Genomic DNA, 14,444 nt, shown 5'->3' on the forward strand with positions numbered 1-14,444 from the left:
AGCTATGGATTTATTTTAACTCTGTTTATGAAACTTTTGTTTTTAATATTTATACTCTTCTTACTGTGTGCATTAAATTTCTAATACTTTTAATGACAAGTGAAGGGATCAGTTATTTTATGGGCAAAAGTTAGAGAAAATGTACCCATAATATGTCTTTAACCTCAGTTTAAAATCACAGGAATTTGAAGGAGATTGACCCTCAAATCTTAGAATTTTATTATAACAATTGGATTTTGCTCCTCTCTGTATTTGAGAACAGTGTATAGAAATGTGTTACATCATCATTAGATATTAAAGAGCTATAATGGTTCTTCCTTCCTGGTCTCTATTCCAGTATGTATCATTTGTACTTGCTCTTAATCCTCATACAAGTAAAATCCTCAAAGAAATAATACATTAGCTTTTAAAGCTTCGGTAGAAAGTATTATAGGTATTCCAAAATTTCAGTAATCTGCATTTCAATATTACCACACCTTTCAGTACCACTTGGCCAGAAAAAAAATCAGTATTAAGAATAGAAATGTTCATTTAACATGCTTACATGTAACTTCAGACTACCCACATGTAAAGACTTAAAGGAAGTGGCTTATTTTTTAAAGTTAAATGACAGAATGAACAGTACTCAATCTCCTGGGAAACAGTGTGGAGTGGGGGGTGCTGCTTATCTCATGTGACCATTACGATGCAGGCACCTGCCAACATGCAACCAGATCACAAGGCACGCAGCATTTATTTATCTCGCTCCTTTCCATTTCCTTGCTGACCCCTTTCTTGCCCAGGCTCTGTGCCCTCTCTGATCTGACAGAGGCAGCCGTTCAGCCCACCATTCAGCCCTTCTGTGCTGCCCTTTAGTTCTGGGAGGCAAATCCACTCAGACTACTTTCTCCAGGAATGCTTCCAAATAGGCTGCCTCCACACACCCCAACAAGCCTCTGTCTTTTGAAGATAGGTGAAGACACTTACAATCTAACCTCCCAACTCGTGTGATCCTTCTATGTAGTCTTATCTATGTCTTAGATGGAAAAGAATATAATTGGCTACTTAAATAATAAAAACACAACAGGCCTTGCCGAGAGGTGGGTAGTTGCATAAGAGAGGAAGAACTCTAAGGTCTAGTGACATCTCTAATTCCTGTACTATATGAGGGCATATTCCGCAATCTGGGCTACCCCTGGGAGTTTGTGCCTATTTTGGGCAACTCCACTTTGCAGGATCAGGGGAAATGTTGTGAACGACTTGACAATCTTCCTGAAATTCTGCTGACTCTGACTTTTTCATATATGTTTTGAAGTATAGCATTGATGGGGCTATTTTATGTTTGCCATATTGCTGAAATTTGCAATGCTGCCCAACCTTTTTAATGTCACATCACAGAGAGGAAAAGATGATCAGCATTTGAGAACAAGTGAGCATTTAGGGCCTGGCGGAGGTGCTCAAGGCTGGAAAGACTGGCCTGGGACTTTAGTTCCCCAGGCGCCTCCTGGCCACCTCAAGGGTGTAGCTGTGCACCTATCCTAATGCTTAGGAAGCTACCATCACATAAGTCATGACACCTTAGTTATAACCTCATAGTCCAAAATGCCCATCTCCCAGGATTTGATGGGGCGTGGCAGAGCAGGGTAATCAGAGAGAAGCAGGCACCAAATTTGCCAACTCAGGTATGAGGAAATGAACACATTGTTAATACAGAATGATAACCTAATTGAGTGATCAGACCTGGTATTCAAGGTTTTTGGCAATCAGTGGTTATCATTGGTCTTGGAATTGGGGCCAGATGGGAAGAATCCAAGATGAAGGCAGGGATCCCAGTTAGTGGGCAAAACACAAAATAGGGAATAATTCATGGTGAGAAGCACATAGAAGACTGGCCTGGTGGCACCTGGGAAGTGGATCTCTGCTTCCTAGGTTGGGACTAGGGGACAGAGGTCTTGTCATGGGAAGGGGCCATAGAACAGTAGGAACATAGTACTTCTGTCCCAACAGGGCCCCTGGATTCCAGTCATGGCAGCAGACAAGGCTTTTAGGAGCATATGCCTAGTTAGAGGCCCAGGGCCCACCAGGCTGACCAGACTCATGAACAAGGCAGGGACACAGGTGTCAGAACTGCTTCAGGTTCAGACCTTTGAACTTTAGAATGAACAACTGGGTTTCCTGCCTCAGATTAGGATTGGTTTGGGGGAATATGGGGAAACTACACCAACCTATGGAATCAGGTGCCCCCGCCCTGAGAGGAAGGAAGGAGAATCCAGAGGCCGAGGACCCTCTGGCCTGACACAGAGCAGTGGTTCCACGGCAGCTGCTCCAGGTGCCGCCTCCAACCCCAGTCCAAGTTGCCACGCGGGCAGAGTCACGGTTGGAAATGCTGCTCTCAGAAGGAGCACAGCACAGATTACTTTTATTTTTCCCTTTACCCTCAGATGTTAAAAATTGTACTTAAATACTCTGAAAAATAAAACTAGTATTTCATTTGCAGTCATTTTTATGTGTCTGTGTATGAATAAGAGGACAACTCAGCTATCAGTTTCATAAAATCTCTTTTAAAAGTTGTCTGCAACTGTCCAGCAGCTGTTTATTCAGTGTTTACACTCTGTTCATCTCCCTTGCTCACGTTGGTGAGCATGGGGCTGACATTTTTTTGTAGGTTATTCTGTTGAACCTTATGAAATTCCCAATATTTGACTGTCTCTTAACAACTGCACTTTCATATGGGTCAACCTAGTAGCTCCTGCTGTCTCGTCCTTCTTTTCCTGCAAACAGCAAAACAAATGGAATTAAGGAGGGAAGGGGAGACAGCCTACTCAGTCCAAACACCCACACCTTCCACTCGACCTGGCCCCCTTGTGCTTCCCTCACAGCCTGAGGTTGTTACACTTGCTCATCTTGGTCCATAATGAGCTGAAATTTGAATATGCTACTTCCCTGTCAGCCAGAAACTTGACATTTTACCTTGGCCAACAGAGCTTTATGGCACAGAAAATTCAACTTATGTCAACTTCCTATAGAAACTATGTCTTTGGAACCTTTTTTCTCCAAACTCAGCTGAATGAAAATTAAATGCTGAATGATTTTATTTATCACATCTAGGACAACCACTCCAGTCAGGCTTTTTCCTATGTATATAGAGTGTGCCGAACCATGCATGCAAGCAGTGTCACACACACACAACACATGCACACACATATGTATATACAGGTAAGGGTCTGAGTTTGCCAGAAAGGCAGGCAAAAGTGCGGGGTGCAGTCTTTTTAGCGTAACTATTTCTCTCCAAAGAATGCAGGTAGGCATAGTGCAGCAATACAGAGGCTTGTTCTCAGCAGAACCCAGGTTGAAAAGGGTGAGGACCATTCTACCCTAAAGCCCATCTTCCCCACTTTTGTATATTCTGTTGTCTCCCATCATTATTTTCTTTCAAATTCTCTAGCCAGCATCTTCTTCTGTGAAGTATGTTGTTGTCATTTAATATATTCTTTTGAATTTGACACTTCATTCTGACCTCTATAATCTGGAGGTGTGGTCTCACATGCTTCACCTCATAGAATCGGGAAGCAGTCCACTGTGGTGACACTAGGTACGTTCCATTTAGATTTGCATACCTTATTACTGGAGAGGCACAGAGGAGCTACAATGAGATTAGGGAATAGACAAATGATTAAATGACTGGAGGGACTGATTTATGAATGAAGACTGAAGGAAACAACATTTCTCTCACCTTATGCAAGTACTGAGGATGGGGATCAATAGTAGCTGTCTACGTTCCTGGGCATGTGAGCCTTAGGAAAAGACAGCATTAGGGCCATGCAGCATGAGTCATGTATGGCTGATGATATGAAGTTAAGAAAACTCATGACCATAACCATTATTTAAAAATCTCAAATTGAAAGTATGTGTTAGGGAGAGCAAAGCTTCTGAGTAATGGTATCTTAATGAAAATTCATTTGCACTTGAAATAAGCTTTTCTCACCTCCCTCAGGTTACTCTAATGCCTTTTAACTTTTATTTGCAGACAGTTTTTTTCTAAAACCTCCCTTAAATCTCATATGCCGCAGCTTAAACACATTGCTACTGCTCCTTTGTTACTGGAAACAGCACCTTGTCATTTCATTACTGCTCACTCAGGACCTCAGTAGATGCTGCCATGTTTACCCCTGTAAATGCCTGCCCTGGCTTCTCTTTGCACAACAGTTATGCCATGTTTCCTGCATGTTTCTTTTTTATTCTTTTTCTTGATGATATTAAAAACTTTGTCTCACTTCTGCCTACCCAATTGGTGCTAATAATCAAAAGTGTCAGGCAACTGGGAAAGTTGATTATCCTGTGTGAACCTGTTTTCTTACCTGTAAAATAAATACATGAATACAATCTTTGGGTATGTAGTAATAAATACTAGAAATAATATATGTAAAACAACTTGAATTATAATTGACCTATCATATACACTCAGTGGGGTAGCATTTTTTGTTCTTATTGTAAGATGTATTTATTAGTAAATAGGTCCTAACTTTTTCAGTAGATTTGTATTCTCTGAAGAGGATGTAGCATGTGATCAGTAATGAGTCATTGAGTCAATAACTGAATAAACCAACAAATAAATACCAATTATTACAAATTACAGGTCTGCATTTAAAGGGGCTCTCCTATCTGTAGCAGTGGCTGCTGATCACCCATGTTGCCAGCACAGACTGACACAGGTGTGTTGGGCCAGGCTGGTGTCATCCTAACCATCTCATCTTGAATTACAAAGGTCCATTCTAGATGTAGGTTGGTACTAAAGTCCCTTCTGGGTTTAGATTGCTTTTAGGCTCTCCCTGGAAAACTCAGTCTACTGTAAAATAGAGGAAAAACTGCATAAGTCTCTGATTTTATCATGGCCTTAAAATAAATAAAGAAAATTTCACCTATTCAGAAATAATTTATTAGGCACTGGTAACTGCAAATTTATAGTAAACAGGAAATAAATTCATAAAAAGAAACCAACCAAGTGCCTAAATATTGATGCATTTGCCTACATGCTCCCCTGGATGCACAGGATGATAATTCTGTGATATGATAGCAGCTACCATTCAGTGGTATGTGGGTGGGTGTGCATGTATGCATGTGTGCTGCGTCATATCACAATAATCCTTACGGGTTGGATCTGACTTTCCCATGTCTCTGGGGAGAAACTGAAGCTCAGGCATGAAATGCCTTCCACAGGGTTGCGTGCAGATGGCCTCCTGCCACACCTGTGCTTTCTCCAAAGGCACTTTCTCTGAACGCAGCCACCTGAATCCTAGCAGCCGTGCAGCTGGGGCCTCCGGGACACAGGGATGTAGGCACCAGAATCTGACAGAGAACCTGTCAGCGGAGGAGGAACCAGATCATTTGTCTTGGTGGGTCCTTCTGCCCCAGCCTGCCATTAGGCTGCTGCCACAATCCGAGTGCACCATCCAGCCTTGACTTTCACTTATGAGTGTTCCTTCACACTTACACACAAGACTTCCTAGCAAGTTTCAGGAGAAATAAGCAGAAATTCAGGTGCAGGACTTTGAGCTACATGAATGTTATGAAGTGAACACATAATATTCTCTGATGCTGGTAAATATTTTTAGTTACCCATAGTATTTTGTGATGTGGGTAGTCTAATCAGGGCATAAATAGTTGAGGATGCAAACTTTGAGTCAAGTGTTTATAGGACAATTTCATTGATCCATTGGAAGTGCATCTTTATGTTATTCTTAGATTTTTAAGTTCCCAAAATTGTAAAAACCATATGTGCTTATGCCTCTACCTGTAACACTCAGTGGCTCAGTACCTGTAGTCTAGAACCTGAGGTTTTCTTGAAAGGCAGTTTGAAAAGAAACTTACTGGAGTGTGTTCAGTGAAAGAAGAATATCTCTAATTCAGTTTCTAAAATGTGGATGTCAATCTGTTCCAGTGACAGTGGATCCCTGATTTATCACAATAAACTGATGGCTGTGCTCTCGTTTCATACAAACCAGTGCTTTTGGCTGCCCGTATTCAGACATGAACTTGAAAAAGGAGGCAACTCTTCATGATCGTCTGAGAAAACAAACCCAGGCAAACTCGGAGTCAGATTTTTCACGTTCAAAATCAAAAAACCTCTGCAGTTTGAACTTCAATGGAAAACATGATAAGGTGAACAGTCAGCCCAGGTAAGGAACTGTTTGCAAATGTGAACCAGAAAATAAACCATACACAAGAAGAGTAAAGGAACAATTTGTTAATAGTAATAGTTCTTTATATCTCCTTGAATTAATTATTCTTATTTCTGGATATTAGTATATTCACTGGCTCATAGAATTCATTTAAGCCTTGATCTTCAATTAAAATATGTTTTATTACTTCATCCTCAAAGATTTCAGTTTGCCTCTTTCTAAATGCATGTTTTATGTGTAAGCAATAGAAAGCATATCTCACCTAAAATTCCATTAGATTCCCTTTCATCTCCAAAAGTTCTTTATTCATTGGAATGATTTCTTAGACGGCATCTCTTCTGGCACATGGCCGAGTGTTTGTACCCACTCGGGCATTCCGGGTTCCCTCTCTTGCCTGGTATTTGTCTTTGTCATTTTTAATCCAGATGTACCTCAGATATAATTTCTTCTTTCTCTGAATTGCTTCCATTTTGATTCATTGACAACACATTATCCTTCTGTTCCTAAATGTAAACTTATATTTTAAATATCAGTTTTCAGTTTTTATTTACATATAGTTATTTTCTAAGGAGATGCAAATGCAAACTTATTTGATATTTTTAACCTGAATGAGTAAAAAGATCTAAGTAACATTTAATGAGAAGGAGCTCCATTCTCCATGCTGAGAATTATAAACGTAAGAAAACCTAACATGGCTTTGATAATTGGAGACCAGACAGAACTGGAGCCAAGGACATCTGGTCAGAGAGGCGAGAAGGGCTGTTTCCGTCCCACTGCAGGCCGTAGGTGCTCATCCTCCAGCCCTTGGGAGCTGCCCAGCCCTTCCCGTGTGGGCCTTCAGTGAGCTGCTGCCCAAGCGGCTGCTGCCTCTCCTAACCCTCCTGGGCCTTGCTCTCCTCTCACAGAGGATGTAAATGTCTTCTGTGGGCCAGAGTTCCCACCAGAAGGACTTGCTGCCCACTGACACCTTCCATCCCACCGAGATGCTCCACACCCCCAAGGGGAGGCCTGCTAATTACAAGAGTTTGGTGCAAAGGATACACGTTTCCACACTGATTTTACACCCTGAACTATGGATTTTGCTTTTTTTTTTCATGCAAATGTTGTTATAGAGCATTTGTGTGCTGTATCACTTTTCTTAAATAGCTTATTTTGATTTTGATCACTCTGCACACGACTACAGATGCGCTCTCTCTTATCGGCATGATCTATATCCTATGGATATGCATGCCTCTCTATTTTTGTAGCTGTATCTTGCATTTTTATTTGTTTACACCCACTCCTCTTGCTGAAACTTCCCAGGGTCTAGTTGTTCTTTGCCGCCTTCTCACACCCACGCTGCTTACAACTTTAAGAAGTTTAGAGCTTGAACATCCTTCCCATTTCCTAGTTGAGTGAGAATTTTTTCTTTTTCTTCAACCGTTTTCCAAAGAACAGTCTTCATTTATTCCAGAATTGCAGAGACCAGTACATCTATTTGCCCTTTTTATTTTTGTTTCATTTTGTTTTCTCTTTTCTCAAATAGAAACCCAAGTTCCCTTGTAAACATTTCAAGTATTCATCTCAATGTCAAAAGTCAGAGAGACTAAAGATAGCTTTGAACTGCTTTAAAAAAAATGATACACTGTTGTATTCTCTCAGAGGCGAGCTGAGCCTTTCCTCTTGGCAAACACAGATACATGGCCTCCCCTACGTGAACTACTCTTAGGAACTTACTCCTTAGAGTACACTGTTAAGTGGTTTTACCATTTTGTAGGGCTTTGCACTGAAATGTATCAGATAAGCATAATTAGAAAAGATAGAAGAAAGAACAGATATGTCAGTTGATAATGGAGCAGGAAAGTCACACTTGATCCTATTCTGTCAAATCCTATTTCATGAATGCACAGAAATGTAAGTAGCTGAGTAGGGAGAGGGGAGTCACATGGCACACATTTTGGATTCTTACAACTCTTGTTGCTTTCAAATCAAGACTAAAGCCATCTTTGCACTCAAATCCCCACCTACTTTTTTAAAACCAATCATCATAACAACGTTTGGATGAATAGTATTGGCAGTAGCTCCCCCTTGTATCCTGCCCCATCTCCATGACATCCTGTTCATGGTCTAGAATTCCAGGGTGAGGAAAAAAGAAAACAGGGAAGTCAACAAGGAATAATATGTAGGCAATTAGCAGCAAATAAAATGTATTTTAACTCTTCTCACTCTTAGTTGTAGTCATTTCCTGAGATTTTCATCTAACCCATGTCTTTGCTCTTAAAATCATAAGATAATCAGGTCCAGGTGGAAGAGAATATTTAAATTCCATTTCTTTTCTTCTGTATATTAAGGAGGAAAATATTTTTACTTGGCTCATGTCCAGTGATAAGCACGGGGATTGGATTAGTGAAAATTAGAGTCACCATTTCTACTAGCCTCCTACCCACCCATCTATCCATTCCTCACTGAGCTCTGGACAGCCCTTCTTTATTTCTTACACAAGCAATACTTGTGACCTTAGAATCTCCAGACATCTGAGAGTTCAATTGCAAAATGTAAAATTAACTCTTGACAGTTCTTCCAAAATCAATTATATGTTGCCCAGTGATTTAAGGAAATTTGTTTTTTCCATAACTGCATCCCAGTTGTGTGATTATTTTTTAAAAGTGTATTTTTTCTCATATTAATCTTGGTGGAGGGAATTGTTACTAGTAAATTTTAACTCTCCAGGATTTAATAGAGAAAATAGTCTATTTATGTTCATATTCTCTTAGTAGAGGATCAAGTTTTAATTTTGAGTGGATTATATATTACATATTTATAAGATTCACCTTTATAACAGAAAGATTACATGTTACTACTACTTTAAAAAGTCAGACTCAAAACAGGTCCATTACAGAAAAAAATACATATATATATATATATATATATATGTGTGTGTGTGTGTGTATATATATATATATGTGTGTGTGTGTGTGTATATATATATATATATATTGTTTTTTCCTTGTGCTAATAGAGTAGTATAATATTCATGGTGCATTAAATGAAGGCAAATGAACTGATCCATGAGTTTCTTTCATTTAGGGATGTATTCTAGGAGAAAAAATATGTTTAATTTGTTTAAAAGGTTACAGTTTGCACAAAAATTACCTTTGGATTTTCCCACAGTTTTGTGATTTGGCAGATATAACTGCCATTCATGAATGAGGATGTAGAGACCCTTCCTAGAAGATGATCTGGGACCCAAACATAGGTCTTCTGGTTAAACCTGTGTATTCCTAGGTTAGTAAGCTAATAGTAGTAACAGCCAGAAAGAGTAACAATAATAACTGTCTAATATTAGTATCGCACACTTGGGGCTGCAAAACATTGTGTTAGACGACTTTTGTACATCATCGTGTTAATTCTATTTCACCCTCCCAACAACCCAACCTGTGGTAAGTATTCTTATGCCAGTTTTATAATGTAGGCACCTAAACATTTAGAGAGGTTTGGGGAAATTGTACAAGATGACAGGTAATCAGTAGAAAAGTTGAGATTTGTACCTAGAACTGCCAGACTCCAAATCCTATATGCATTTTAATTACTATAGCCTAGCAAAAGAATGACAGTCTAAGGCTCTGAAAATGCCTGGCTGGGCTTACATTTAAACTACTTTCTACCTCTCTCTGAAATTCTTAGGGCCATTTTATGATGCATTTGTTTCTTATTTTGTGAAAAAAGAACTACTGAAGGGGAATAATCTTACCATGTTTTCCCAAAACTGTTTATTCTTATTGGTACTGTATGTAATGTAAAATCTTCCACCCTGAAAACATTTCACTGTAATATTCCAAAGGCTTCTATTTGCAACAAGGGAATACAATTATACTCATCAAAACAGGTTTATCAAATAGAAAATTACTTTGAAATGCAACTGTTAGCTGGCTTCCCCAGTCCTGAGTAGGGCATTTTTTCAGGCATTTCACATCCACCTAACTATGCTTTAATAACTTCTTTGCCTCCCAAAAGCAGTGCTTAATATATTCCAATTCACACAATTGGTAGTACTAGAATTAGTTAAAATTCCTGTCACATTCAGTCATTGCTGTTAAGAAAATATAAGAAAATGCCTAATAAAGTTCACTTTCTTTTTCCTCATGCCTGCCATATTATAAATTTAATGCACTTCCCTAAGGCCTATATTGATAATAAAAATGGCTGGGGAAAATTATGGTAATCAGAGAGAATGGCATGTAGTGGAATAGTTCCTTAATGATCCTCATAGTAAATTGCACTGCCCTAAGCCAACTAGTTTATTTTCACTACTCAAATTAGCTGCAACATAAATACCTTCTATGAGGTCCATTCTCAGATTAAAGGAGTGTTGGTTGATTGTTCTATGTATTAACTTTCTGAGTCATTAAGTAGGTGTTCTTTAAGCCATCAGTCTTTTCTCTCAGTCCTTTCCACATAAATTCTCTGCATCGGGAGGGAAAGTCTGCTCAGTGTCCCACTCGCTCCCGTCATCACCCACAGTAGTTTCTGTTCCCTTGGGCGGCCTTGTTCCCCTTCCTCCTACCTCCTTTACTCCTGCATCTTCTCCCTTCTCCAAGGCTCAACTCCGACTTCAAGTTTTCTGTAGCACTGCCAACCTGTATGAGCTCGTGGTGGTTAGACATCCTGTTTTACATGTCTCCATGTTTCTAATACCAGGATAATGCCTGACACTTAGTAGGCACTCAACAAATTAAAAGATTGTGAGAAACCACTGTGTGCCAAGGACATGGATGTGTATGGCTCTGGGATATGGATCTAATAAGACATAGCCCCATTCCTTCTTCTTAGCATCCTTTGTGCTTTTGATCAAAACCACACATCAGTAGCTTGTATGTGTGTCAACATTTGTCTTTTTAATACTTATGTTGTGTTTGTGCCTTTTTGTCTCAAAAAGGCTGGAGGCTGCTAAAGCATAAAAACCAATTTCATTTTGCTTTTTTCTTCATTGCTGTTCACATTATAGGTTCTTGGTAAATCTAACTTGATTAGTTCAGACATGTACATTAATTTTCCCCTTACAGTCTCAATTTCTTCACTTGCAAAATGAAAATAATATGAGGCTTAGATTTTGAATATAGGTATATAGATGTAGATAGATAAAGAAAGAAATAAAGATATAATACTGGGCCTGGCACATGGTAGAGACTATTGGAACAATAGTCTCTTCTCCCTGGAGATTTGCTCCTGCAGGGTTGGGCCTGTTTTGTTCACCTCCTTACCCCTTGTACCTGAGTCAACACTTGGCCACCATAGAGGCTTCATACATATTTGCCAAATGAATGAATATTGATGCAATGCACAAATCAATAGTCTCTTCCATTTTTAAAAAATTGTTGATTTTAAAGTCTTGGAGTTAGGCTAGTTCTTGTTATGTATATAGCACACATCTTTGCACCAAACATAGAAATGGATACATTTATTTATTTAGTCTGAGATATTACTTAGCATCTGGAACTAAATTAAACCCCTTAATCAAGTGAGCAGTGACCAAAACACCAAGACACCCAGTATCTTTTCCAGTCTGTAGAGGATTATGGCTGGACAAGAAAGCGATTGGCCATCCAGACAAGCTCCCCCCAACTTCATACTTCCAGTAGAAGTCTGAGGAAGTCCTAGCCGTGCATGACAGTCCTGGAGCTTTACAATGGGAAACAGCTCAGTAGACTATAATTCAACTTCTTCAACATAAAAATAAGGATATCAAAGCCAATGAGGAGTTCCCTTATTGACATTGTCATTCATGACAATTTTGGACCCTGATTCCCAGGGCATTGGCCTGCTCACTGTTCTATACATCCACCTACCCAGAATTAAGATTAGGGCAGAACAGAATTGGTTTATGGCATGGAATACCTGAATAACACTTAAGTTGCTGAATTCAGGATCCTGACCATTGCCAGGTGCCATAATTTGAGATATTCATTCATTCATTCATTCAACATTTATCCATTGAATACTGAGCAAGATACTATTCCAAATTCTAGTGATACAGCAATTAAACAACAGACCAAAATTCTGCCCTTATTAACCTTTCACTTGGTGATAAGAAAATCACCCAACCTGCTAAGTGGCAGGACAAGGATTATAACTCAGGCAGGATGTCTCAAGTACCTGCAGATTTGACAGTGGGCATGGTGATTCACCCATTGCATCAATATTCATTCACTCAGCAAATATGCACAGAGCTTCTGCCTTGGCCAAGTGGTGTATTAGGTGCAAGGTGTAAGGGGGTGAACAAAACAGGCCCATCCCTGCAGGAGCAAATCTTCACGGATAGGAGATGGAGGAGGAAAAGCAGAAGTGAACAATAAATTAAAGGAAAATTACAAATTGTGATAAATTCCATGGAGGAAGTGATAAGGGGAATAACATCCAAAACGGTCTCAACAATTATCTGCCTGAGCAAAGCCCTTAAGAAGAAAATGGTCTGTTGAGTGTTTTGCAAACTGAAAATTCAGTGAGTTGTGCCAGATCCACTGAGAGGTGTAGACAGAAGCTGTGATGGGATGAGAGGGTTTGGTCCTCATTGGAGTCTTCTTCCCTTGCTTCCTTTGGCATCTTCTTTATAGTCTTGTGTTTCCTAAATAAATTTGCAGTCTTGCTGAAATGTCATAAAATAACCAATGTATGCCTTAAAAACATCTTTAATTATTTTTCTGAGCTTGTTCTAATAAAAGGCATTCTGTAATTTATTGTGGATCTCTGGATTTCTGGAATCCTGCCTTGGCCCAGGCCCTTGGTAATTAAATGATGTAGAACAGGGTGTGCTAAAATAAAATGTCCATGGCTCCTTACATAAAGGAAACACTGGTGTTCCTACACCCCAGGAAAACAACGCTTTGTTGCCCAAGCACCAGCAGGCATTTTTTCTCATCTACATTTTTAATCTGGTTTTAAAATAATTATTTCCTATTCATTGTGAACAGTTAAGTCAGGACACTTAACATGATTTTCTCTCATAACTAAAGCAACATTTGTGTACTACAGGAAAATTAGAAAACATAAATTAGTAAAAAGAAAAAAATTAAAAATTAAAAACATTAATAATGCCAATACCTTTTCCTATCAAACAGCATTAACTGAACCTTGTAAAAATATAAGATTCCCAGTGCAATAATTCAGGTAATATAGAACTTTTGAAAAAAATCATAACTTCTCACTCTTCACTCTTCAACTCTGATGCTGCACCCTGAGGATAGATTGTGTGGCTAGATTGTCATGTTCTTTTTATTTGTGTGGTTTTTTTTACATTTTTTGTGTTTATGTATACATACAGATATGCAGAGACACATGGACTGTTTTTTAAAAATTTACATTATCTTTTTAAATGTTTCTTTGAAGGCTAACTTGTATCACTGTGGATAGATTATGACATAACCACGTTGATATGGGGGAAAGATGCCACATTCCTGCAAGGTTAACACATGCCCAAGTCTTTAAATGCTGACATTGAATGCTGCAGCTTTAATAAAATGCACATATATTTTACCCAGTTTATAGTGGTGGTGTGAACAAGGCACCTGTAAATAAATCAGCCTTTAAGCCAGAAGAAAAATAATCTGATCTTGGGCTTTTATTTTTATATGGAAAATTTGTAAAGGCTTAGGCAACTAGTCTACCCATAAAGACCAAATGCGCCTCATCCCTTATGGACAGTCATGTGAAGTCATCGTTTATTGGCTCAAAGAAAGTCTGACAACAAAAAAAAATATTAGCTGAAGAAAAACTTTTATTTTTTTAACAGTATGTCATGGATAATTTGCCATATTAACACAAATGGATTCACACATTACTTGTAATAACCATAGCACATTCCATAGTGTGGATGTACCTTAACTTGTTAAGCTTATTCCCCTATTGACAAGTATTCAGGTTGTTTCCAGTGTTTTTCCTCTTGTAACTAATGCTGCAATAAACATTTTAATATGTGTATCATTCATTGATGCTTTATAATGCAATAGTTTAAATTTTTAAATCACTTTTCATGTACAAATTAAACATATATGAATCCCTCTTTGATGAAGTATTACAGGTCTTTGATTCATTTTGCTTTACTATATATAAATAAGCTCACATATACAAACACACACACACACAAGCGTGCACACATACACGAGAATGTAGAAAGCTTTGCCAGTCCTCAGAATTTGCCCTTTGATCCCAGCTCGTGGCACACCACATCTCATTACCAATTCCTCTCTCACCTGCCCTCCACACGGCTATGTCTTTGCAATGTCCCTGTCTGTGCTTTCCTTTAGTAAATTT

This window comes from Manis javanica, chromosome 9 (assembly GCF_040802235.1).
Source record: "Manis javanica isolate MJ-LG chromosome 9, MJ_LKY, whole genome shotgun sequence".
NCBI classification, from domain to species: domain Eukaryota; kingdom Metazoa; phylum Chordata; class Mammalia; order Pholidota; family Manidae; genus Manis; species Manis javanica.